Raw genomic sequence first — 27,917 nt, 5'->3', positions numbered from 1 at the left:
ATCCGCTTTTTGGCAAAACGAGACACTACAGGAGTGAAGAAAGTTCGAAAGGTATTGCAACAATCTGGTGGTTTTCTACAGTTCCTTTTGCCACCTTTGCTGGGTCTCCTCTCGACTTTAGGTGGAAGGGCGATAGCAAAAGCAATCGGAGTGTAGTCGATGCAGAAATACGAGCTTGTGCCTTACCGGGAAACCCCCATCCCACAGATATTGAAGAAAGATGAACCAGACGATATATATCTTCACTCCTTGCTACATCCCACTGTTAGTGAGAGCATACCTGCATTGGGTTCAACAACAGCAAAAGAAGAGGAAACACAGACCGAGGAAAAAAGTAATACTGTCGTTGATTTCATGAGCAGGGGCTATAAAATCAGATCAGAAAACCTATTACGTCTTCTGGAACCAACGATCTCATGGGATAAGAAAACATTTCAGATAATTGTCGACGGTGAGCGAATAGACAAGACTAATATAATTGACCTCGTTTACTATCTCGTGACGAAAGCAAGAAATGTTCAAAGACCACCCTATTTTGATCGGATTTTGCCGCTATTGGTCAAGCTAAACTTACCAGCACTTATTGTGCACCCATCTCGTCTTCAAAAACATACAGCAGGGAAAGCTCTGGCCACTCCTTCACCTCCTTCCGTAAGTGAAGCTTCCACACCTCGACGGGCGTCACCTCCGCTCACACAAGCCGCGAAGCGCGCACGACAGCTCACATGGACACCGTACTGAACTCCGCGCCCTATTGGAAATTCCTACTTGACTCCATATGGTATTATGACACCAGGTCCTACATGATGAAGGAACCTACATACAAATAGGATCCTGTTTAATTGTGGGTCCTACATGCAAATGCGATCCTACATATAAACAGGATCGTATTTGGTTGTGGGACCTGCATGCAAATGCGATCCTACATATAAACAGGATCCTATTTGATTGTGGGACCTACATTGGGTCCTACATGCAAATAGGTCCAAGTCTCTCGTGGTGATCCTGTGTAATTTGTGCACCCTATTGTGCTGTGTATATTAGGAAATAACAAATGATGCAGCTTCTATTTTTTATTTTTTATTGATATCGTTCATCATCCCTCTGACATGTCTGTTGAACAATCACACTCTTGCCTGATGTACAGCGTCTTCAACACCTTTACAGATCATGCTAGATGATAGCTCTAAGATATATTTCTTGAAGGCATCTGAAACAATAAAGCGAGTTAGGAAGCTAGATTTAACAAGGGATAATACATTATGTGTCACATAAAATGTGCCAAAACTCGTGCACAGGTTAACCAGACTTCCCACATATGCTGTTACTTGAGGTCCAAAGACAATTGTTTTGTTTGTTAGCAGTAAGATCAATTAACTATGACAACTGGGGCTACAGCAAGGGTGTCAGTAAGGCATTACCTGAACAGGATGAAAACAATGCACGTTGACTTATAATATCCGCGATTATTTACATTCTGTGCATAGTTCTTCCACACTCGGGGAAAATATGCATGACCCAAGCTGAGTTATTATGAATTAATAACCAAAAAAGGAAGATCTGTATCTTTGGCGCACCGGTACCCTGTAGCAGGGCCGCTGAAGCATCACACATGATATCAACCTGATGTTAAGTGATGATACAGGTTAACCAACAGGGTAAGAGCACACGATTACAGATGGAGGATAAGGCAATAGATAACAATAGGGTAATAATCGCACTGAGCGGATAAAGTTATAGGAACCCACACGCTAGGAAGAATACAAAGCAAAAGGTGCACGAAACATGGCATTACATGCACACAACTAACCTTCAATTCACGAAATCCAACAGCTTTCGGTCTTCCAAGGTACACACACAGAAACAGGTCCAGATACCACTAGTAAGGCATGAAACACAGTCACAGCACTGCGGGGCACCAAAACCACCAAAACTACAACGAAAGACGCTTCCCGAACGAGAGCTCTCTGGACATGCGTCCGAACGCTTCTAAGATTTCCCTTCCAAATGAGCTGGAGGAATTCCAAGCTCCAAGGGCGCCGCCTGGCTGTAACGGCTCTCCTCCATGCTCTCCTCGCGCTACCGCGCTACATCCAGAAAGCAGAAAGTCGCGCGTACGGGCGACCAGTGCCATTGGAAAGAGGACGTTTTTCCTGTCAAAATAAGTCTTCAATCACATTTCTACGCCAACAAACAACCGACATCGAAAAAAATGCCCCCAGCCCCATGTATAACGAGCCGCTGTTGCCATGTTGTCCTCACTCCAGAATGGAGAGAGATAGAAAGATCCCGCAAGTTTCTAGCCGTTCGGTGTTCGGAGTGCACGAATCCGTTAATAGGTGATTCAGATCTCCCACAGGGTTCAAACCTAAAAACAGGGACGAAGGTTGCAGAAGGAGAGTCAGCCTAAGGAATTTCGGGAATAACGCCATAACCTGTAGTAAATAGACGGGAGGTGCGAATTGAAAAGTTGTAGAGCAAAGAACGAAGAACACGCATCCAAAATTTCCAGTAAATTGGACGTTAGTTAAGCGAGATTACGGCACTAAAGGAACGGCACCCACGGAAGCGTCTCCGAGCGGCGTCAGCCAGACTTGCTAGCGCCAGCGCCATGACCCTCCAACTCCAAAGCCCATATCTGGGGAACGGAGAGTCGCGCGCTTACGGGGTTAAAGCGGTTGGAAAGAGAACGCCAAGAGCTTCAAAACTATGTCAAACACGACTCTGTAGGTGCAATGGAAACGGTTTTAGGAAAAAAACAGCCGGCAGTCACATGTATTGGGAGGAGTGTAAACACGGAAACCGGTAGCTCGAGAACCAGAAGACTTTGACAGCTGTAGTAAATTTTGCCGCGTTCACCGAGTTGAGGCGAGTACACCCCAGAAAGATGAAAACTGTCCGACGCGGGCTTCCTTCCGAAAAGGGGCCTCAAAGTTTAGAAAAACAGAGTTACGAACGCGTCTCTGCCCATAACCCCGAACCGCTAAAGACCGACCCATGGTTCCATTTGACCGATCGTAGAGCGACTCAAGTCCTACTAGGACGGAAATTCTGGCGTCGACCTGACTAGCGGGGCGGATGTTACGGAGCTCCGAATGTATCGGAAGTGCAGACGGAGGCCTGGAATTTCCAAGTATCTCGACTACTTTTAGGATTTCCTGCGAGCCGTGAGCGTGCACGTGAAGGCGAAGGATTGGGGAATCTGTCACAACAAACCGCGTCCTGATAGAACCGGTTTAGTCCTAGATATTAGACCGAGAACCCCATCGACACCGCAATGTCGCTCGATGGGGTTCAACCGCCACCTCGACCTGTTGCGCACTGCTGTCGAAGTTTGTGCTTAAATATCACTCAAAGGAATGCACGCATCATTGTATGCTTGATGTTTCGTCGACTAGTAATGGGCATACTCTATGCATGTTCCATAAATGAATGCAACCTGTCCATTCAGTTGTTTTCAACCTAAAAATATATATTCATTTGCAGTGGTTCTAATAGAATTCGCATTTGATAACCTGCCGTATATGTGCGCATTGGCAAACATGATTGAATATGACTAGTTCGTTCTGGGCCCCAGTTTTGAAATAATGTTTGTTGCTGTGTTAATATATCACTTCCATATCTCAAAATAATTCCCCACGTCCTCCCCACATGAAATCAAACAGGTCACGTAAGATCTCCCATAGCTCCTTTTTGATGCCTTGTAGGATGCTACAAGTCTGCTACGTAGCCGGATATAGGCAATGTAGTGTCCTACAGCTCTCCTATATTGCCGAATATGGGACAAGTAGGACACCACAACTCTCCTACATAGCCTAATACGAGACATGTAGCATCCTATGACTCATCTATATGTGAATGAATATAGGACATATAGGATCCCACAACTTCCTCACATGATACAAAATAGGACATAAAGGATCCTACAAGTAGTAGTTACTGGACACAGACTGTCCGCAACTCTACAAGGCTTCTGGACACGTTTAATTAGCAATTAGAGCTAATTGGGACCCCCCACATTAATCAGCATCATCCAATGAGTCATCACACTAATTGGGGAGCGTCTAACTAGTGTCCAGACCACCCTGTGCGTTGCGGACAATCTGTGTCCATAAAAAATAAAAAAATAGGTAGAGATAGAGTGGAGAGAAGGAGTTTAGTTGAAGATCAACGACGCCATCTTGGAGGAAGCGGCCCGGAAAGGCCGCTGACCATCGCCGGGCGACGGAGCACAGAGGCAGGTTGCGAAGCATCCCAGCTATGACCACCAGTTCCGGACATCCTGTGACGTCAGCTGTGACGTCATCATGGCATGTCTGGGCAAGTTAGGACAGCTCTGGACATGCAAGGAGAAAAACACTCGTAATACAGAGGCTGGGAAAGCAAGAGTATGCAAACCATCAATAGCTAACAAGAAAAAACAATTAGTTACACAACAAATGAGCCCACCAGAACAGGAGCGCAGAACGATGTGACTGCTCCATCCGAGAGGCAGGCAGAAACTGACTCGTAATGGTTTTTGTCCTGTATAAACCCCGCAGCTGCATCCCCTAGCGGTTACTTTCTCAACTAATCTCACAACAAAATTATTAAGAATCACGCCAGCGCTACTCCCGTTCCCAAGGCAGAAGATGATAGAAAATGCCGGGGATGCCCAGTCAACCGCAACCAGCACCCGACGTGCACGGGCACGAAAATCGCAAACAAAGCGGGAACAAAGTTGACGAAAGCATTAGTTACACAACAAATCACCTCACCACAGTAGGAGCGCAGACCGATGCGACTGCTCTCGTCGACAGCCAGGTCGAAGTGACGACGGAGCGAACGACCACACGTCTTCTCCCAACGAGAGCCAGAGGTGGACTGACGTAAGCGCCACTCTACGGGTGCTACGCATGCGCGCGCTCGTAGCGCCCTCTGCGCGCTCCTACCGCCACCTGCGAGAGGCTAAGAGAGAAGAGCATTCCTGCGCCCTCTTCTCTCGTTGCTCATTGGTCGTGAGGCTAAGTGAGAAGAGCATTCCTGCGCCCCCTGCTGGCCGTTCTCATTGGTCGGTACGTCATCCTATTGTCTCAGGGCTACACTGTTTTTTTCCACTAATGCTCCTTTGGTCAATCTACAATGAAGCCACAGTATGACGTCATCATGCAGCTGCGTGGCTCAAGGATGCATACGCTCTAGACAGGGGACCTATTATTTATTGAATCACTATCCCAAGATTGTTTTTCTTTATTATTCTATAACAACTGAATAGGAAACTATTGCAGAAGAGCACCATGCATGAAAGCTGATCGTAGCAATTCCAAAGTCTTACTAAATGAGACTTGCAAAAGAACAAAATATCCTAACACGTAACTCCATCAACGGCAAATAAGAGGACTAGGTACTCAACAAATCAACACAGAGTACGGGTAAACAGGAGCGCAGAACTCAGGGCAGCACTATCGTCAAGACAACAATGTTCCTTGTCAAAAGAGAAAAATTACAAAACGTCAACACAGGAAAGCATGCATATCGGGGCATGTCAGAACACGTCAGCACAAATTGTACGACTGCTGGGCAACAGAGGAAAACAAACACTTGAACAGAGTGAAAAAGACACTCACCATCATTTTTCCCGTTCACAGTATTCCCTCATTGTAAATCCGCTCGTCACAAAATCCACCTGCATCCTCGTACACCATTCACCAGTGACGAACCACACATCCGCACCCCATCAGAGGCAGACAGAACCCCACCGAAGCTACGCTCTTCCACTGACGGCCAACGCCAGGAGCAGAATTTGCGTGTCGAGACCCGTCAGTGTCCAAGAGAGAAGTGAATCCTTGCGCCCCCTGCAGGCCGTTCTCATTGGTCGTGACGTCATCCTATTGTCTCAGGGCTAAACAGTTTTTTTCCACTAATGCTCCTCTAGACAAGGTCAACCTGAAACAATAGTCTCTCGGTATGCGGTCATCATGCAGGTGCGTGGCTCAAGGACGCGTACGCTCTAGACAGGGCACCTGTTATTTATTGAATCACTATCCCAAGATTATTTCCTTTATTCTACTATAATGATTGCGTAGGGAACTATTGCAGAAAAACACCATAGACAAGAGGAGATTGTAGCATTTCATTCCCAAAGTCTTACTGTACAGGAAAAAAAAAATGGTTCAGCAAGACATAAAGTCACACACCTGTCCCCCTCGCGGTTACTCTCTGAACTAAATGAATCGCAAAATTATTAAGAATAGCTCTACTCCCATTCAAGGCAGCACTATCGTCAAGAATATGCCTTGTACAAAAAGAAAAAAACTACATGCAGAAGGAAAGCATGTCAGAACAAGCCCAGACATGGTCAGCACATGTTTGTCAGACAAGGGGGGAAAAAGCGAAAAGAAACAAAGAAGGAAACCAGCATCAAACTATTTCTTCTTCTTCAAAAACTGTGCTCATCATAAATCTGCCCAGGACAATACACACCATTTTTCTATTGCCACACTTTTTTCCAGTAACGGTCAATGCATTGCTACAGACTGCATGACGTCATCACATCCTGTCTGAAGAAGAAGACACCGGCAAAGACTCCTATCATTCATTGAATCGCAAGATTATTTCCTTTGTCCTACTCTTAATGACATTGATTCTCTCATTAAAATTCAACAAAAAAGCACCCCGCATATTAACGATTTTCACCCCAAAGGCTCATCATGGTCATTAGAATTACAGTAAACTGCCACTGCTCTTTTAAAATAATAAGTGAGATCACTCAACATCACCTCCAGGCTTATGTAATACATGACCCTTTCTATGCTCATACATTCGTTGTCTGATGCTACACCTGCGAGCAAAAAAGGCGCGAAAGCCGGGGGCAAAGTTCCATTCGCGCACGCCAAAGCACAAGACAGAACGCCTTTACGGGAACACGATAGCATTCCTATACTATATTAATGATTATTGCATTGCAGTTTAGAAAAACTACTACAAAACTATAATCTTAGGAGCCCAACTTTCTATGGAAACTATAATTGCCCTATTACTTGGATCGCTATTAATGAAGCGCTCCAATTTTTTCTCTGTTCCCATTTCAGCCTTGTCATGCAGTGAAGCAGACTCACATCCAAAATAATTAATTTACACTGAGGGTGCCGTGCTTCAGGAATACCTATCCTGCGCTCAGATGCAAGCATTTCTTTACGGATACAGCTCACTTCCTCAACATACCGAGCTCCTAACAACATCTAACAAACAATAAGAGAAACCCTCTTCTCAGCTGTACCATGCGACTTTCTTCTGCGTAAAATCGGTGATTTGAGGAAGAGAGCAGCGAAAAATTGCGCGCACTTGTGCTTGACTTCAAAAACCTGAAGCATATGCCAATAAACCAAGAAAAAGACACTCATGTCTGCTATCTGATAGTGCCACATACACAGACGCATTGTCGCAAAGAAAGCACAGGACAGGGATACACAACTTTCCTTAGGTGAGCAGGGAAAAGGCTTAAGACCTCAGGGATAATAGCAGAGTCACTGGACATCGCTACGCGGCTAACACAAATAATAAGATAATAGCGGCGGGTAAAATTGCAACACTGCTAAACAAGCCCCAACATGTCATCATGACGTCGCAAACCAGGAAAAAGAAGCACGCGCGCACACACAGCAGCTCAGGAATGCACAAGGAGAGGTGCTTTATAGGAATTTCTACTCCACACACTCAGATACCAGCATTTCTGCACAAATACCTATAACGGCTGACTTCCTCAACATATCGAGGAAAGCGAATACCGACACTCAACATATAACAAAAAACAAACAAATTCCATTCTCATGAACTCTCTCCTCTGCCGAGCGGCTTTCTCCTGCTCTACCTGGATGCTGACTGTTTCCCCTCATCTACATTCTGAGTAAAAGCCGTGAAAGGAGAAAAGAACCGCGAAAAATTACACGCATTTGTGCTCCAATAGCTGTAACTGCAAGAAACCGGAGCGCACGCCAATACACTGAGAAAAAAACACCCATTTCTGCCACCAGATAATTCTTGCATAATGCCACATACACAGCCGCATTACCCTTGCGTAAAGAAAGCACAGGACAAGGATACACAAATTTCCATAAGTGAGCAGTCGAACCGCTCAGAAATAACCGGAGAATCAACGCTTATCGCAACGAAACTCGACGGCTAGCACAACATGACACCAACAACATACTAGCAGCGGGTAAAATTGCAACACTGCTAAACAAGTCCAGACATGCCACGATGACGTCACAAATCAGGAAAAAAGCACACGCATGCACGCACAGAGGACAACGCATTAAACACACGGAGCGCTCAGGAATAATCGTAGCGTTACCGCACATCGCTACGAAGCTCAACGTCTAACCCAAGACGACAGCAACAAGATATTAGCGAAGAGTAAAAATTGCAACACTACTGAACAAGTCTAGACATGCGACATCGCATACAAAACACTGGTGATCGGGGAAAAGGCCTAAGCCTGCGGCGGATCATCATAGAGCATACACAACTTCATTTTTCTATTTTGCCTAAACTAAACGCGGTCTGCTTGGAAAACGACGTACAAATTTTCTTAAGGAGCAGAGAAATATAGAAATTTCTACTCCGTGCTCAGATACCAGCATTTCTGCTCAAAAACCTGCAAAATTAAGCACTGATTACTTCGTCAAGATATCGAACACCCAACAAAATCAAACAAACAACCGCACTTCCACTGGTAGAACACTATTCAGCTTTTACGCCGGAGGCTTTCTTCTACATAAGAGTAGAGAAAATAAGAAAAAGAGCAGCGAAATATTACACGCACTTTTGCTTGACTTAAAAAACCTGAAGCATATGCCAATAAACCAAGAAAAAGACACTCATGTCTGGTATATGATAGTGCCACATACACAGACGCATTACCCTTGCGTAAAGAAAGCACAGGACAGGGATACACAAATTTCCTTCAGTGAGCAGGGAAAAGGCTTAAGCCGTACCGCCTAGGAATAATCGGAGAATCACCGCTTATCGCTACGCGGCTAGCACAACATGACAGCAACAAGATATCAGCGAAGGGTAAAAATTGCAACACTACTGAACAAGTCTAGACATGCGACATCGAATGCCAAAACACTGGTGATCGGGGAAAAGGGCTAAGCCTGCGGCGGATCATCATAGAGCATACATAAGTTCATTTCGCGTAAACTAAACGCGGTCTGCTTGGAAAACGACGTACAAATTTTCTTAGGGAGCAGAGAAATATAGAAATTTGTACTCCGTGCTCAGATACCAGCATTTCTGCTCAAAAACCTGCAAAATTAAGCACTGCTTACTTCGTCAAGATATCGAACACCCAACAAAATCAAACAAACAACCCCACTTCCACTGGTAGAACACTATTCAGCTTTTACGCAGGAGGCTTTCTTCTACATAAAAAGTAGAGAAAATAAGAAAAGAGCAGCGAAATATTACACGCACTTTTGCTCGCATAGCTATAAGAGAAAAAATAAATAAAAGAACGACGCACACGCTAATAAACTGTGACAAAGACACCCATTTCTGCTATCAGATAATTATTGCATAATGCTAAATACTCATTTGCATTGGCCCTGCGTGAAGAAAGCACAGGACAGGGATACACAATCTATCTTAAGCGAGCACGGAAAGTCACTTCTACTCGAACAGCTTAATACCATAAAGTCTGAATTTTTGCAAAGAAAATAAAGCTTGAACAACGCTACGAAGGTGACAGACACATACTAACAAAAAACAAACAAATTCCATTCTCATGAACTCTCCTCTGCCGAGCGGCTTTCTCCTGCTCTACCTGGATGCTGACTTTTCCCCCCTCACCTACATTCTGAGTAAAAGCAGTGACAGAAGAAAAGAACCGCGAAAATTACACGCATTTGTGTCACAGGACAGGGATACACAAATTTCCTTAAGTGAGCAGGGAAAAGGCTTAAGTCGTACCGCTCAGGAATAATCGGAGAATCACCGCTTATCGCTACGCGGCTAGCGCCTGAACAGCGCTACGAACGTGACAGATACATACTAACAAACAAACAAACAAACAAACAACAGCAGGACCGGCGTCGGGCACTCATAAAATACCCTGCCCAAAACAAAGACTTCACCAGGTTCGCGAGGCAATTCCATTAAAAACGCTCGTCCTATCCTACAGATAGCAATGCAAACGCGACTGCCCTTATTTTTTAAAACCACTATTTCACGCAATAGTACATAAATGTATCACTCGTGTCACACGAAAAGGCAAACACTTACCTGTCAAGTGGGGTCCCAGCGCGTGCGCGCGCGCACACACACTAACATTTTCACACTCACAAACACAAAGTCTATTTTCACAACCACATAAATCCATATTATTTATCAGGTCAATAATTATCCTACCATCGCCAAAAGACGGTACAGGCATGTATGCTTACGCAAGACAATCGGTCCTCGTTCCGGATGTAATAGGATATCGCCACTCGGCCGGCGCGAACCAATAAAGAAAGAAAGGAATGCATGTTCGCTACGAAGAAAACGGTGCCGTGCTTCTACGCAGCGATCATTATACAGACGCGTTAATGTGAACATCATTCGCTACACACTGTAGCTCTCATCATTTTTAAACCAAACCAAACCGTGTTCATAGGTCTTCACTAAATAGGTGAGCCGATAATGACTCCAAATAAAATCAAATAAAATAATCATTCCAGCATCGCTGGCTGCAAGCTTGGGTACCCAACAGAGCAGCGCGCTCCCATCAACACGCCTTGGGCTGACCTTACACACCCGAAGCCTTTTCTGAATACATTCTGCAGGCGCTGGAATAAAAGATTTATCGCGAGGGTACTACGATGTCAGCTCTGTTGCTGTTTAAGTGATAAAACAGTGCGCCCGAACCGCGAAGCGCGCGTCCAAACCGCGAGAACGGGTCCGCGTTGCGCTCGCGCCGCGGGGAATCGCGCGCGTCGCGAGTCCAAACCGCGAGACCGGGCCCGCGCGCGCTTCGCGGTTCGGGCGCACTGTTTTATCACTTAAACAGCAACAGAGCTGACATCGTAGTACCCTCGCGATAAATCTTTTATTCCAGCGCCTGCAGAATGTATTCAGAAAAGGCTTCGGGTGTGTAAGGTCAGCCCAAGGCGTGTTGATGGGAGCGCGCTGCTCTGTTGGGTACCCAAGCTTGCAGCCAGCGATGCTGGAATGATTATTTTATTTGATTTTATTTGGAGTCATTATCGGCTCACCTATTTTGTGAAGACCTATGAACACGGTTTGGTTTGGTTTAAAAATGATGAGAGCTACAGTGTGTAGCGAATGATGTTCACATTTACGCGTCTGTATAATGATCGCTGCGTAGAAGCACGGCACCGTTTTCTTCGTAGCGAACATGCATTCCTTTCTTTCTTTATTGGTTCGCGCCGGCCGAGTGGCGATATCCTATTACATCCGGAACGAGGACCGATTGTCTTGCGTAAGCATACATGTCTGTACCGTCTTTTGGCGATGGTAGGATAATTATTGACCTGATAAATAATATGGATTTATGTGGTTGTGAAAATAGACTTTGTGTTTGTGAGTGTGAAAATGTTAGTGTGTGTGCGCGCGCGCACGCGCTGGGACCCCACTTGACAGGTAAGTGTTTGCCTTTTCGTGTGACACGAGTGATACATTTATGTACTATTGCGTGAAATAGTGGTTTTAAAAAATAAGGGCAGTCGCGTTTGCATTGCTATCTGTAGGATAGGACGAGCGTTTTTAATGGAATTGCCTCGCGAACCTGGTGAAGTCTTTGTTTTGGGCAGGGTATTTTATGAGTGCCCGACGCCGGTCCTGCTGTTGTTTGTTTGTTTGTTTGTTTGTTAGTATGTATCTGTCACGTTCGTAGCGCTGTTCAGGCGCTAGCCGCGTAGCGATAAGCGGTGATCCTCCGATTATTCCTGAGCGGTACGACTTAAGCCTTTTCCCTGCTCACTTAAGGAAATTTGTGTATCCCTGTCCTGTGACACAAATGCGTGTAATTTTCGCGGTTCTTTTCTTCTGTCACTGCTTTTACTCAGAATGTAGGTGAGGGGGGAAAAGTCAGCATCCAGGTAGAGCAGGAGAAAGCCGCTCGGCAGAGGAGAGTTCATGAGAATGGAATTTGTTTGTTTTTTGTTAGTATGTGTCTGTCACCTTCGTAGCGTTGTTCAAGCTTTATTTTCTTTGCAAAAATTCAGACTTTATGGTATTAAGCTGTTCGAGTAGAAGTGACTTTCCGTGCTCGCTTAAGATAGATTGTGTATCCCTGTCCTGTGCTTTCTTCACGCAGGGCCAATGCAAATGAGTATTTAGCATTATGCAATAATTATCTGATAGCAGAAATGGGTGTCTTTGTCACAGTTTATTAGCGTGTGCGTCGTTCTTTTATTTATTTTTTCTCTTATAGCTATGCGAGCAAAAGTGCGTGTAATATTTCGCTGCTCTTTTCTTATTTTCTCTACTTTTTATGTAGAAGAAAGCCTCCTGCGTAAAAGCTGAATAGTGTTCTACCAGTGGAAGTGGGGTTGTTTGTTTGATTTTGTTGGGTGTTCGATATCTTGACGAAGTAAGCAGTGCTTAATTTTGCAGGTTTTTGAGCAGAAATGCTGGTATCTGAGCACGGAGTACAAATTTCTATATTTCTCTGCTCCCTAAGAAAATTTGTACGTCGTTTTCCAAGCAGACCGCGTTTAGTTTACGCGAAATGAACTTATGTATGCTCTATGATGATCCGCCGCAGGCTTAGCCCTTTTCCCCGATCACCAGTGTTTTGGCATTCGATGTCGCATGTCTAGACTTGTTCAGTAGTGTTGCAATTTTTACCCTTCGCTGATATCTTGTTGCTGTCATGTTGTGCTAGCCGCGTAGCGATAAGCGGTGATTCTCCGATTATTCCTAGGCGGTACGGCTTAAGCCTTTTCCCTGCTCACTGAAGGAAATTTGTGTATCCCTGTCCTGTGCTTTCTTTACGCAAGGGTAATGCGTCTGTGTATGTGGCACTATCATATACCAGACATGAGTGTCTTTTTCTTGGTTTATTGGCATATGCTTCAGGTTTTTTAAGTCAAGCAAAAGTGCGTGTAATATTTCGCTGCTCTTTTTCTTATTTTCTCTACTCTTATGTAGAAGAAAGCCTACGGCGTAAAAGCTGAATAGTGTTCTACCAGTGGAAGTGCGGTTGTTTGTTTGATTTTGTTGGGTGTTCGATATCTTGACGAAGTAATCAGTGCTTAATTTTGCAGGTTTTTGAGCAGAAATGCTGGTATCTGAGCACGGAGTAGAAATTTCTATATTTCTCTGCTCCTTAAGAAAATTTGTACGTCGTTTTCCAAGCAGACCGCGTTTAGTTTAGGCAAAATAGAAAAATGAAGTTGTGTATGCTCTATGATGATCCGCCGCAGGCTTAGGCCTTTTCCCCGATCACCAGTGTTTTGTATGCGATGTCGCATGTCTAGACTTGTTCAGTAGTGTTGCAATTTTTACTCTTCGCTAATATCTTGTTGCTGTCGTCTTGGGTTAGACGTTGAGCTTCGTAGCGATGTGCGGTAACGCTACGATTATTCCTGAGCGCTCCGTGTGTTTAATGCGTTGTCCTCTGTGCGTGCATGCGTGTGCTTTTTTCCTGATTTGTGACGTCATCGTGGCATGTCTGGACTTGTTTAGCAGTGTTGCAATTTTACCCGCTGCTAGTATGTTGTTGGTGTCATGTTGTGCTAGCCGTCGAGTTTCGTTGCGATAAGCGTTGATTCTCCGGTTATTTCTGAGCGGTTCGACTGCTCACTTATGGAAATTTGTGTATCCTTGTCCTGTGCTTTCTTTACGCAAGGGTAATGCGGCTGTGTATGTGGCATTATGCAAGAATTATCTGGTGGCAGAAATGGGTGTCTTTTTCTCAGTGTATTGGCGTGCGCTCCGGTTTCTTGCAGTTACAGCTATTGGAGCACAAATGCGTGTAATTTTTCGCGGTTCTTTTCTCCTTTCACGGCTTTTACTCAGAATGTAGATGAGGGGAAACAGTCAGCATCCAGGTAGAGCAGGAGAAAGCCGCTCGGCAGAGGAGAGAGTTCATGAGAATGGAATTTGTTTGTTTTTTGTTATATGTTGAGTGTCGGTATTCGCTTTCCTCGATATGTTGAGGAAGTCAGCCGTTATAGGTATTTGTGCAGAAATGCTGGTATCTGAGTGTGTGGAGTAGAAATTCCTATAAAGCACCTCTCCTTGTGCATTCCTGAGCTGCTGTGTGTGCGCGCGTGCTTCTTTTTCCTGGTTTGCGACGTCATGATGACATGTTGGGGCTTGTTTAGCAGTGTTGCAATTTTACCCGCCGCTATTATCTTATTATTTGTGTTAGCCGCGTAGCGATGTCCAGTGACTCTGCTATTATCCCTGAGGTCTTAAGCCTTTTCCCTGCTCACCTAAGGAAAGTTGTGTATCCCTGTCCTGTGCTTTCTTTGCGACAATGCGTCTTTGTATGTGGCACTATCAGATAGCAGACATGAGTGTCTTTTTCTTGGTTTATTGGCATATGCTTCAGGTTTTTGAAGTCAAGCACAAGTGCGCGCAATTTTTCGCTGCTCTCTTCCTCAAATCACCGATTTTACGCAGAAGAAAGTCGCATGGTACAGCTGAGAAGAGGGTTTCTCTTATTGTTTGTTAGATGTTGTTAGGAGCTCGGTATGTTGAGGAAGTGAGCTGTATCCGTAAAGAAATGCTTGCATCTGAGCGCAGGATAGGTATTCCTGAAGCACGGCACCCTCAGTGTAAATTAATTATTTTGGATGTGAGTCTGCTTCACTGCATGACAAGGCTGAAATGGGAACAGAGAAAAAATTGGAGCGCTTCATTAATAGCGATCCAAGTAATAGGGCAATTATAGTTTCCATAGAAAGTTGGGCTCCTAAGATTATAGTTTTGTAGTAGTTTTTCTAAACTGCAATGCAATAATCATTAATATAGTATAGGAATGCTATCGTGTTCCCGTAAAGGCGTTCTGTCTTGTGCTTTGGCGTGCGCGAATGGAACTTTGCCCCCGGCTTTCGCGCCTTTTTTGCTCGCAGGTGTAGCATCAGACAACGAATGTATGAGCATAGAAAGGGTCATGTATTACATAAGCCTGGAGGTGATGTTGAGTGATCTCACTTATTATTTTAAAAGAGCAGTGGCAGTTTACTGTAATTCTAATGACCATGATGAGCCTTTGGGGTGAAAATCGTTAATATGCGGGGTGCTTTTTTGTTGAATTTTAATGAGAGAATCAATGTCATTAAGAGTAGGGCAAAGGAAATAATCTTGCGATTCAATGAATGATAGGAGTCTTTGCCGGTGTCTTCTTCTTCAGACAGGATGTGATGACGTCATGCAGTCTGTAGCAATGCATTGACCGTTACTGGAAAAAAGTGTGGCAATAGAAAAATTGTGTATTGACCTGGGCAGATTTATGATGAGCACAGTTTTTGAATAAGAAGAAATAGTTTGATGCTGGTTTCCTTCTTTGTTTCTTTTCGCTTTTTCCCCCCTTGTCTGACAAACATGTGCTGACCATGTCTGGGCTTGTTCTGACATGCTTTCCTTCTGCATGTAGTTTTTTTCTTTTTGTACAAGGCATATTCTTGACGATAGTGCTGCCTTGAATGGGAGTAGAGCTATTCTTAATAATTTTGCGATTCATTTAGTTCAGAGAGTAACCGCGAGGAGGACAGGTGTGTGACTTTATGTCTTGCTGAACCATTTTTTTTTTCCTGTACAGTAAGACTTTGGGAATGAAATGCTACAATCTCCTCTTGTCTATGGTGTTTTTCTGCAATAGTTCCCTACGCAATCATTATAGTAGAATAAAGGAAATAATCTTGGGATAGTGATTCAATAAATAACAGGTGCCCTGTCTAGAGCGTACGCGTCCTTGAGCCACGCACCTGCATGATGACCGCATACCGAGAGACTATTGTTTCAGGTTGACCTTGTCTAGAGGAGCATTAGTGGAAAAAAACTGTTTAGCCCTGAGACAATAGGATGACGTCACGACCAATGAGAACGGCCTGCAGGGGGCGCAAGGATTCACTTCTCTCTTGGACACTGACGGGTCTCGACACGCAAATTCTGCTCCTGGCGTTGGCCGTCAGTGGAAGAGCGTAGCTTCGGTGGGGTTCTGTCTGCCTCTGATGGGGTGCGGATGTGTGGTTCGTCACTGGTGAATGGTGTACGAGGATGCAGGTGGATTTTGTGACGAGCGGATTTACAATGAGGGAATACTGTGAACGGGAAAAATGATGGTGAGTGTCTTTTTCACTCTGTTCAAGTGTTTGTTTTCCTCTGTTGCCCAGCAGTCGTACAATTTGTGCTGACGTGTTCTGACATGCCCCGATATGCATGCTTTCCTGTGTTGACGTTTTGTAATTTTTCTCTTTTGACAAGGAACATTGTTGTCTTGACGATAGTGCTGCCCTGAGTTCTGCGCTCCTGTTTACCCGTACTCTGTGTTGATTTGTTGAGTACCTAGTCCTCTTATTTGCCGTTGATGGAGTTACGTGTTAGGATATTTTGTTCTTTTGCAAGTCTCATTTAGTAAGACTTTGGAATTCCTACGATCAGCTTTCATGCATGGTGCTCTTCTGCAATAGTTTCCTATTCAGTTGTTATAGAATAATAAAGAAAAACAATCTTGGGATAGTGATTCAATAAATAATAGGTCCCCTGTCTAGAGCGTACGCATCCTTGAGCCACGCAGCTGCATGATGACGTCATGCTGTGGCTTCATTGTAGATTGACCAAAGGAGCATTAGTGGAAAAAAACAGTGTAGCCCTGAGACAATAGGATGACGTACCGACCAATGAGAACGGCCAGCAGGGGGCGCAGGAATGCTCTTCTCACTTAGCCTCACGACCAATGAGCAACGAGAGAAGAGGGCGCAGGAATGCTCTTCTCTCTTAGCCTCTCGCAGGTGGCGGTAGGAGCGCGCAGAGGGCGCTACGAGCGCGCGCATGCGTAGCACCCGTAGAGTGGCGCTTACGTCAGTCCACCTCTGGCTCTCGTTGGGAGAAGACGTGTGGTCGTTCGCTCCGTCGTCACTTCGACCTGGCTGTCGACGAGAGCAGTCGCATCGGTCTGCGCTCCTACTGTGGTGAGGTGATTTGTTGTGTAACTAATGCTTTCGTCAACTTTGTTCCCGCTTTGTTTGCGATTTTCGTTCCCGTGCACGTCGGGTGCTGGTTGCGGTTGACTGGGCATCCCCGGCATTTTCTATCATCTTCTGCCTTGGGAACGGGAGTAGCGCTGGCGTGATTCTTAATAATTTTGTTGTGAGATTAGTTGAGAAAGTAACCGCTAGGGGATGCAGCTGCGGGGTTTATACAGGACAAAAACCATTACGAGTCAGTTTCTGCCTGCCTCTCGGATGGAGCAGTCACATCGTTCTGCGCTCCTGTTCTGGTGGGCTCATTTGTTGTGTAACTAATTGTTTTTTCTTGTTAGCTATTGATGGTTTGCATACTCTTGCTTTCCCAGCCTCTGTATTACGAGTGTTTTTCTCCTTGCATGTCCAGAGCTGTCCTAACTTGCCCAGACATGCCATGATGACGTCACAGCTGACGTCACAGGATGTCCGGAACTGGTGGTCATAGCTGGGATGCTTCGCAACCTGCCTCTGTGCTCCGTCGCCCGGCGATGGTCAGCGGCCTTTCCGGGCAGCTTCCTCCAAGATGGCGTCGTTGATCTTCAACTAAACTCCTTCTCTCCACTCTATCTCTACCTATTTTTTTATTTTTTATGGACACAGATTGTCCGCAACGCACAGGGTGGTCTGGACACTAGTTAGACGCTCCCCAATTAGTGTGATGACTCATTGGATGATGCTGATTAATGTGGGGGGTCCCAATTAGCTCTAATTGCTAATTAAACGTGTCCAGAAGCCTTGTAGAGTTGCGGACAGTCTGTGTCCAGTAACTACTACTCCTACATCAATTTGTATAGCACAAATAGGATCGCATACAACCTATTTGGCTTTTTTTCAACAGGGGGAGAGAGGCTACTTCGAAGAAGAAAAAATACTGTCACACTTCCCTCCAAGACATCATAAAAAGGTATTAGCTATGCTTCAGCTGATAACAACGGTTCTGGCTTAAGACGAGTACGGAAGAATTATCTGTCACGGAAAGGTGGTGCCACACTCATCTATTGTTGAGCTTTTGAAGTACGAACTTCACAACAGGCAACCTCCCTGGATGAGAGGAGGAGTTTCAGCTAGAATCAACGCTTATCTATCACTCAATGCTCTTAGAGTTTGCAGTAAGAAGAGGTACTAATGGCAGCCTACTATGACCCGCAACATGTCGGCAGTTTGGTGGAGTGCAGAGACTTGCTCGAGCCATTGGCGAAAAGAAGGACAAAGTCACTAAATTTCTTGAGACGAGTGATGTGCACAGTTTGCATAAGGAATACAAGCGACCCACGAAGTTTCGAAAAACCATTGCACTTGGACTTCGCGAACTATTCCAGCCTGACCTAAAGGATTTGCAAAGTCTAAAAAACCAGAACGATGGTTTTCACTATTTGCTCTTTTGTATAGATGCTTTCTCTCGGCTTCTTGCCATTGTACCTATTTGTAATAAACGATCTCCCAAGGTTATTCGAGGCCGGTTTCACGTCAGTTCAGGCAGGCAGTTCCCATCGACCTCCTGGATTTTCATTACTTTTTTATATTTAGAAGCTCATCGTACATGATGACCAACAGCGGTAAAACAAATAATTTCTACGGAATAGTTTTCGCGAAAAAAAATCGAGAAAATCCGGCCCTGAATTCGAGTGTTCCAGTTTTGCCGTGTTTGCACGCGTATATCTCCCGAGTCTTAAAAGTTACTGCAATGAAATTTTTTTTATGCTTTAGTATACCTACAGGCCAGCAGTCCGAGCGCAAATTTTTAGCGCGCAGGAGCAACGCTCTGTGATATAAAAAATGTCGAACATGCTCTCTCGCGCAGTTTTGTCCCAACTTCAACGCGTGATTTCTCTGGCTGTAGATATTACTCACTGCCATATTTGGTATCAATTCACTCAGCTTTTAAAGGGACTGTCGCATCCGGAACCGTGGTTAGGAATCCAATACCAATGTGTTCGGTACACTACCACCGAGCTATTTGCCAAATTTTCTCCTTCCAAAACTGACCGGGTGATGAGGAATCGAATTTAAAAGATCCGGTTTCGTTTTGATCTTCGAAAGCGCCAGCGCCAACAACATCGCGTGACGCAAGGTCGAATCTGGCTAATCCGCTGTGAAGGACGCTGTCGTCTGCCGCCAAGTCTGGGGCTGCTTTGTTTTTTTCCGGCACGTCGCCCGTATTCACATGTGACACTTTGTAGTGACTCGGATACTATCGCTACGCTTGCATCCTTCGCGTGGGATGTCGTTTCGAAACCGACGCAGCGTTCCCGACTCCAGGAAAACTTCCTTCGAAAACCTCGATGTTTGATTTCGCATGCCAGCTACAGCAACAGCCAGACCACAGACGAAGCGAAAGTTGGAAGCAGCTACATCACTAGCGGGTATCCAGATGAAGCAAGGAGTGTTCATGCTGTCCGTGTATGCTCCTCGCATTTCACCGATAATGTGTACCTGGATGAGAACATCATGGAAGTGCAACTTGGATTGACACAAAAAAGGAACGAATTGAAACTTGACGCCGTTCCGACAGTGTTCCACGAACAAAGCGAGCCAGCAACTTCGACAGTAAGTCACAATGTCTATGTAGTTTCCCAATCGGGTCTGTCACTCTTGCGCGTGAGTAACTTAGCAGCAAAAGACAAAATCGGTACAACGTAAGGTATCCCCTAACCTATGATTAATAACTAGATAAATAAAATACAATAAACAAGTTCAAGTGATGTCATTCATATGAACATGATTGACTTTTCTCGTTGTCGGACGCGTTATCATGAAACTTTCACTGTTACTGAACCTGTGACTTTTGTGGAATGTGGTAGACATGATTGGTTTTCATGTGTATTACAGCTGCAGGCAGTTCGACAGGGTCAAGCGCAAGTGGTACGTATATTACTTAAATACATATAATGTGTTTACAATTTTTGGACACAGAACAATTCGCAAACTATGAACCCCGATCACTAAAAGGAAGAACTGACGCTGTTTGTGTGCTGGTGTTAGAAACAGGCACTACATACAAGCAGTACCTCTGTCCGTAACATAAGCGCCATAAACCACTTCCCAGTTTCCTTTTATCTCTCTGTTTGTGAACTGTTTGTGTGCTATAGGGCGGCGGTTTTTGCGGTTGTCGTAGCCAACTTGAGGTGCACTTTTGACGTTCTGTGTTATAGAAGGACTAGGTGCTGCTGATCAAGTCCCATCCATCCATGAAACGGCATCAAACAATGTACGTGTGTGCACGGCAATTTTGCTGAGAGACCTGGTTTTTACACTAATGCCTTTACGACGCCTCTGACAAATTAGGATCTTCCAGAACAGTGCTTTCTTCATCCAAGTTCAAGAAGTAAAGAGAATGACTTCATGGCTTCTACTGGCATCTCACAGCTACATGCCAAGACAAAATAACTTGACAGCAGGAAATGAAAAGAAAAAAAAAGGTCTGTTTCAGGTCCACCCAAATCTTTGTGCAGAGGCTGACAACAACAACGCTATTGTGAGATGATGAATGATGCTGATGCAGCGTTGAGATTAAGCCCTTGTTTCCTTTTTTGCAATGCTATACGTTACTGCTGGTTAAATGTAAAATGATGCACCTACCTCCAGACATTAAAGGGGCTACCAGAGATGTAGTGTCAATTCAACAGAAAACCTGCATGTTCTACGAGGCACTGTCACATAAGCATTGGCCAAATTTGCTGTCCTGTGTGCTTTGATAGGATATGCCGTAGATAGTAAGAGGCCTCTTACTGTAAAAGGGAGGTGCGTTAATCGAGTAGTGGGGTCTGAGGCATGAGGGCCATTTCAGGATGTACTAACCCCTCTAAAATTTTACACTTGGTTATGCCCAGAGATCGATCCAGATCCCTCCCAACACCCCGAGTTTTTTTCCTGTGTACCACTGTTATAATGAAACCGTCCAATTTACTGTCCAATCGTCCCGTTTTCATTGCAATTGAAGTACTTACAAAACTGTTTATTTTATTTTTTATTTTTGTGAGTCCCCGCTTCAGATCCCAAGGGACATTGCCAGTGTGGTCCACGCTGATAACTGTCTGTGCATAGCAAATAATAAATACCTGTGCGTGAAGAGTTGGATGTGGACTTGTGCAATGGCTCTTGAATGGACAACACTCAGTCAACACAAAGATTTATTCACATTTGCGTAACTTATTGCCTGTCATTATAATAATTATTATAATACATAGACAAGAGGTAATGCTCTGCCAAGGATCTCTGAAGTTACAGTCTTGAAAGCTGTTTTCAAGACAGTGGTGCTAAAAAATTGGATCAATGGCAGGTATCAAAATTTGTTTTGCTGTATCAAGGCAGAACAATCTTCCGTGGGAATGACAAATTTTGAACATTCCCAGACAGATGTATCACTTACTATGATAATGAGGTGTAACTGTACCATTAGTGAGTTATGAAACGTTACCTGAAATTATTTGACGTGTTATATCCCTCACATGCTATAATACTGCCAACGATAAGAAGCATTACACTATCATTAAAAGTATAACTGTCACTTATGGCCAGGTAGTTTATTGCTCCTGCCTATTCCTTTGCACTTCTCGGGATTACTGTGGTAACACAGATTCTGTTTCACACTTCTCAATTGGAAACTACGCAAGTCTATTATGGTGTAGGTGTGAACAGGAAATGAGGCACACTAAAGATGATAGTCCTGATAGGACCAGGATGGAAAAACGTTGGCGAATCATGCGGACGACACACCCAGGTATCTGTCGTCTGTTTTTCGGTCCAAGGAATCTCCAAACTCAGCTTGTAAACACACAATAAGCAGTGAACCTGACGTAGCTGTAAAAAGAAAGGACACTTTCCTAAACACGTAGCATAGTAATTTCCTGACAATCATTCTAATTCTAACCCGGCTCTTGAGTTGCACAGTTGGTTAGAGCCTTCGTAACTTTCATGGGGCATTCGTCGTGTGTGCAAACAACGACGACAACTACGAAAATAAGTATTGCTCGACGTGCCTATCTACCATGGGCACAGTAGGCGAAGACTGTGATCGTCGCTGCAATACTACGGTAGATACACCACTAGAAGTTCTGGCCGATGACAGGGAGCTGGGAACAAAGTGTGATGCGTGCGTGTTGTGCGTGCCGTCATTGCACAACTCTACCACTTCACCAGCACTGCAGCATATAGGTACTCATCCAGTTCCTGAGGAACACAGACGCCGCACAAACACTTGGATTGTTCCCTGCGTCGTAGTGTGAATGTCACGGGATTAAATATTGAGCACTCCGATCATGAACGTACCTAAAGCAGTGGTCCTGAGGCTCGTTCTGTTGCGCTAACGCAGCTGCGGCACGTACATCACCAGCGACTTGCAGAATAAGCGGATCCGTCGAATATGGGCCGTCATCAAACATGTATATTCATCACGGGAGCTATTACTAAAGGCATTTGAACAGCACGATTCGCCACTTCCGCGTTCCGAGTCCGCCATCTCCGTATGTGCCTTCGCCTTCGTCTCCCTGACCTTGCTCATGCAAGCTGCAAGCCGCGGGGACTCCTCTGGCTCGCCGCGTTCTTATTGGTCAGATTCCATGTGACGTTGCTAAAGATTCTCAGCAGGGAGTTCCGCTTGACGCCCGCTTCCGTCGTCTGCTGTAGCGCCGCTTACACACGAATTATGCAAAAAGTATTCCGTCGATCGGAACGGGACTTTCGGAGTCATGGTCAGTGAAGGACGGGGAATCTCATTTCACTGTGGTTTCGGAATCGATCTGTGGTCGATGCGACTGTCCCTTTAATGCTCTTTCATCTGATATATGTATTGCGCATATAACCCCTACAGGTATCTGCTGAAACAGGAAAATGTTAAGGTATATTTCGAAAAAACAAGGATTTTGAGCGTCCGTTTCTCGAAAAGGCCCCTTTTTATTTCATTTATATTTTGCCAGGACATGGTCCGATGTTAGACCTTTCATTTTATGTAAAAAAATCCTGCTTCAAAAAGCGTACACTGGCGAATAGCGCGTTAAAACGCGGCCCTTGTCTGCGTGCGTACGTGTCGGAGCCCGCTGCCGGTACCGCGGGATGGCGGGCCTCGAGTCGATGCTCCCTTTGTTTGGGCAAGGTTGTCTGGCATTGTACCTGAGCTATTCGTCAGCAAGTTTCTCACGTCCTGCTCAAGAAATAATTCACGCCTGGGAGTTAGTTATTTCCAACAAAGCATCTGAATGAAATCCTACGTTGCCGTAAAGCCGTATTTCAACGGCTAGGTCAAACTCAGTGGTCAGCGAAGGTAAAACCTCACTCTTTCAAGCTCCGCACACGGTGATACCAATACTGTACAAATAAATATGAAGTCAGGAGTTGCTTTTTCCAGGGTTCCCCCAAGGTCCTGCGAAGCTTGCTTTACTTCATTTTACAAGTTATGCAGAGGGCTTTTAGCACAAAAGGCGTGTTCTGTGCTGAACTTGCAGCAGTACATTTCTTCTCAGAGCTAGGGAAGTGGGCGGGTTCTCGCGTTTGTCATAGTAACGCTAGAGACGTTCAGACCAGAGTCATACGAGAGACGCACCTAATGCACTTCTATTTCACTGAAAACAGCACAGTAGCCATGCCTAGCGAAATACAAGCGTGCCACTGGGGAAAACAGATTTCCATATTCACATATGCGGTAACAGCTGCACGGAAACACACAGTTTTGGTGTTGTGAGCGAAGGCTTGTGTCACAATTCAGTATGGTCACTGTTGGCTTCCATGACTATTGAAGAATGGCTTGACGAGAATGTTCCTGTTGCAGCTAATAATTTACGTGTCAGATGGAGCTGCGAGCCATTTTAAAAATCGGCATAGGCTCTATGAGCTCTCCAAATCTACTTTTGCGAGCGCGACATGGCTGTTCAGGAACAGGCCACAACAAAAGTGCTCGTCGAGTGGAATAAGCAAGCACCAGCCACGACGCCTAACTTGCGTTCACTCGAGCAAGACGTCATCTTAGAGTCACAAGTATTGATAACGTGCTTGGCAAAACATCTAACGTGCGTCCATTTACTCCCTGTACGGGCCAAGGACGTGGCTTCTTTTCGAACGCAAAAGAAAAGGGAATAGGTAAACGTATACCACATCAAAGTGGCATACAAGGTTCGAATGCGTGACAAAGTAAGCATTGGGAAGTCGAGGCCGAGAAACATTCATACCTAGTACCGTGGACAGTGAATGCAGAAGAGTGACGTTTTTATAGAAAGTGGGTGAAATCATTTGTCGCTGTCATTACAAAATACTGCTTTTTCGCAGTCCTGTAAATATATCGACATAAGCTACCACTTTTGAGTACACAAAGTTGTCCCTTTCTTGTACGACATCACAGAAGGCCCGCCATTAGCGGTACCGGCAGCCGGGCTCCGACAGGTACGCACGCAGACTAGGGCCGCGTTTTAACGCGCTAATCGCCAGTGTACACTTTTTGAAGCAGAATTTTTTTATGTAAGATGAAAGGTACTAACAGGGCGATGTCCTGGCAAAATATAAATGAAATAAAAAGGGGCGTTTTTGAGAAACGGACGCTCAAACTCCTTGTTTTTTCGAAATATACCTTAACATTTCCCTGTTTCAGCAGATACCTTTAGGGGGTATATGTGCAATACATATATCAGATGAAAGAGCATTAAAAGCTCTGTGAATTGATACAGAATATGGCAGTGAGTAATATCTACAGCCAGATAAATCACGCGTCGAATTTGGGACAAAACTGCGCGAGAGAGCACGTTCGACATTTTTTATATCACACAGCGTTGCTCCAGCGCGTCAAAATTTGCGCTCGGACTGCTGGCCTGTAGGTATACTAAAGCATAAAAAAATTTCACTGCAGTAACTTTTAAGACTCGGGAGATATACGCGCGCAAACACGGCAAAACTGAAACACCCGAATTCAGGGCCGGATTTTCCCGATTTTTTTTCGCGAAAACTATTCCATAGAAATTATTTCTTTTACCGATGTTGGTCATCATGTACGACGAGCTTCTAAATATAAAAAAATAATGAAAATCCAGGAGGTCGATGGGACCTGCCTGCCTGAACTGACGTGAAACCGGCCTCGAGCTTTTAAACTTGCCTTTAAAAGAATTGGTACACCCAAGCTTTTCCACACAGATCGTGGAACAGAGTTTACAAACAAGGTGGTACAACAGTTTTTGAAAGCAAGGGGGATCCGGCTCATGCACGCAAATCCACCAACAAAGGCCTCAATCTGTGAACGATCTCAGCGGACTATTGTGACCACACTGTACCGTATCTTCACATTCCAGGGTCACAAGCGATATGTGAACGTTTTACCTCAAGTAGTGAAAGCTTACAACAATCGCGTACACAGATCGCTTTCTGCCAGACCAGTGGACGTAAAGAAAGAAAACGAGCACATTTTCCGAGAGAGACTGTACCCCAGCCCGGTTGGACCACCAAAAAAGCTGTGTTACAGTGTTGGAGACATAGTGAGAATTGCAAAATACAGACATGAGCTAATAAAACTACATTTAGGGTCATTTACGTCAGAACTCTTCGTGGTAAGAGCGATCAAGTTAGGGTATCCTAACACGTACCCATTACGTGATCTTAAAAATGAAGACATCATTGGTGGGTTTTATGAGAGTGAAATTGTACGAGTAAGAGAGGTTCCAAAAGTAGAGAAGATCATAAAACGACGAGTTAGAAATGGGAATTTTCAGTACTTGGTTCAGTTCACTGGCAGTCTGGACAAGAAAAGGATCGCAGAAAATTACCTTGGTTTGTATTGACCAGTCCAGACAAGTCAGCCGCCGGTGACACAACATGGCCTGAGGTTGATCCTCAGCTAGGTGGCGCGTGGTCGTCATCATCAGACGCAGATGAAGAGCAGCCTGTGCTAGGTAGAGATGTGTGTGGCAGATGGAGAAGAGGTTACACACACGAATTTCGGATGCAGCCTGTGTGTCGTCTGAAGCGCGCCTCCTACAAGGAGATATTGGAATGTGGGTTAACACAAGTAGGCAAAACTTCGCTCGTGGAAGCTTTTAAAATTGTGACGGAAATGGTGTTGTTTCAAGCGCTGCCAGATCAACCTCCTGACAGGGTTACTTGGAAAACTGCAAAAACAATGTATGCCAGAGTTCACACCGCCTGCACGTTTGCCTCGGAATCACCTTTCGCCTTACTTGCTGAATGGTCAGGCTACATCAGCAAGCTAACACTTACCTCTTCAAACATCGACTGGTGCACAATGGAGCATAAAAAATAATCACCACTCGTGTATCAGGGAAATAAAAATGTACATTTGTACTAAGCCCTCTCATTTCATTGTGAGTGAACAGACATGGATAGATGTTTGTGTGTTCTCTTCTCTGTTGTGTGGCACACGTTTTTGCTTGTTGTAGTGGTCATCGAGCTAACGAAGCTTCCATCCCCTTCCCTTCAGCTTCATCAGGGCAATTGCAGCAAAGAAGCTGAACTGGAAATATATGTTTATGTACATTCGTGCCCTTCTGACTTGCTTGTGGTACGCATTTGGAGTGAAAACGGTAAGCCGAAGCGTTCTGGTGTTACCCTAACAAGAAATGAAACATGCCAGCTGCAAAAATGCTTAGAGACAGCCAATCTTACAAGGACCTATTACGATAACGAATGCTCAGATGTATGCTGTTTGTGCTTAGAACGTGAGTTAAAACTTCGCCGCTGCCCAGGCAACATTTACTCTCTTGGCAGACAGTACGGCTGTCAGGAAACGGCTGTCAGGAAACGGCTGTCACCCGTGCGATGGTCGAAGGTGTCAAATATGCAAATTAATGCAAAGCACCCAAGTACTTAAAAGTACTAATTCCAATTTTTCCGTCAAAATTAATGGTGACTTCGACTGTAATTCATCTAACGTCATTTATGTCATTCAGTGCGGCATGTGCCAAGCACAATACCTAGGTCAGACTAAAACATCATTTCGGATCAGGTTCAACAACCACCGATCTGACGTTACCAAAAAGCCAAACCTCCCGGTCTCTCGCCATTTCAAACAACCAGGTCATTCACTAAATAACGTGTCACTTTTTATTCTCCGGTCAAATTTTAGCTCAGATCGGTGCAGGGAACAACGCGAATCTTATCTCATTTACAAATTCCAATCAACCATTAACGAAGATCTGGGAGCACTTTCAACGGTAAGAAATTTGGCCGCCTAGATGAGCTACACTTTCCTCCTTTTCGTTTCCCTTCTGTTTTTCTTCTTTTTTTTCAGCAAAGTTTGAAGCAGCGCTCACCCTGCCCGGAATTTTCCCCAAAGCGGACAGTGACCTACGGCGAATGACATCACCACCCGGACTTGACCTTCTGGAATATTCCCGAATCTGACTCACTGACAAACGCCTGTGGCGTGCCCGTACCGATTATGACGTCATGTAGCAAACCTATTTAAGAAATGTGTAATCAGCTAGGCATCTTTTGTCCTGACGAAGACAGTGCCACTGTCGAAACGTCGACCCCTTGCCCATTTTACTTTTTAACGTCTCCCCATGTAATAAACTAGTGTTTTTAACTTCCCTAAAATCTGTTTCCGCGTCTTTTTTTGAACTTATATATATATGTATATATATATATTGCAGAAGAGGAGGGCAAATCCATGTACGTACCACAGCCTGTCTTTCCAGTCAAACACTCTCACGGAGAAAAAAATCTTCATCTGGAATCCCGAGTGGATTACCTTGAAAAAAAAAAAGTTTTCCACCTCTTCTCCATTGTGTAGCACACATTTTTGCC

At 44.7% G+C, this 27,917-nt stretch overlaps 1 long non-coding RNA gene across 1 annotated transcript; it reads right to left on the bottom strand.

Annotated features, from left to right (window-relative positions):
- Positions 1–1,898: 1,898 nt before the first annotated feature.
- Positions 1,899–27,917, bottom strand: LOC135392980 (uncharacterized). The gene is made up of 3 exons (XR_010422352.1): positions 27,791–27,917; positions 25,919–26,126; positions 1,899–2,153 (listed from the first exon to the last, which is right to left on the bottom strand). It is a non-coding gene; the product is annotated as an uncharacterized LOC135392980 (long non-coding RNA).

Source organism: Ornithodoros turicata, chromosome 4 (genome assembly GCF_037126465.1).
Source record: "Ornithodoros turicata isolate Travis chromosome 4, ASM3712646v1, whole genome shotgun sequence".
NCBI lineage: Eukaryota > Metazoa > Arthropoda > Arachnida > Ixodida > Argasidae > Ornithodoros > Ornithodoros turicata.
The sequence above is the reverse complement of the archived record's forward strand: the minus strand, read 5'-3'. Positions and strand labels throughout refer to the sequence as shown.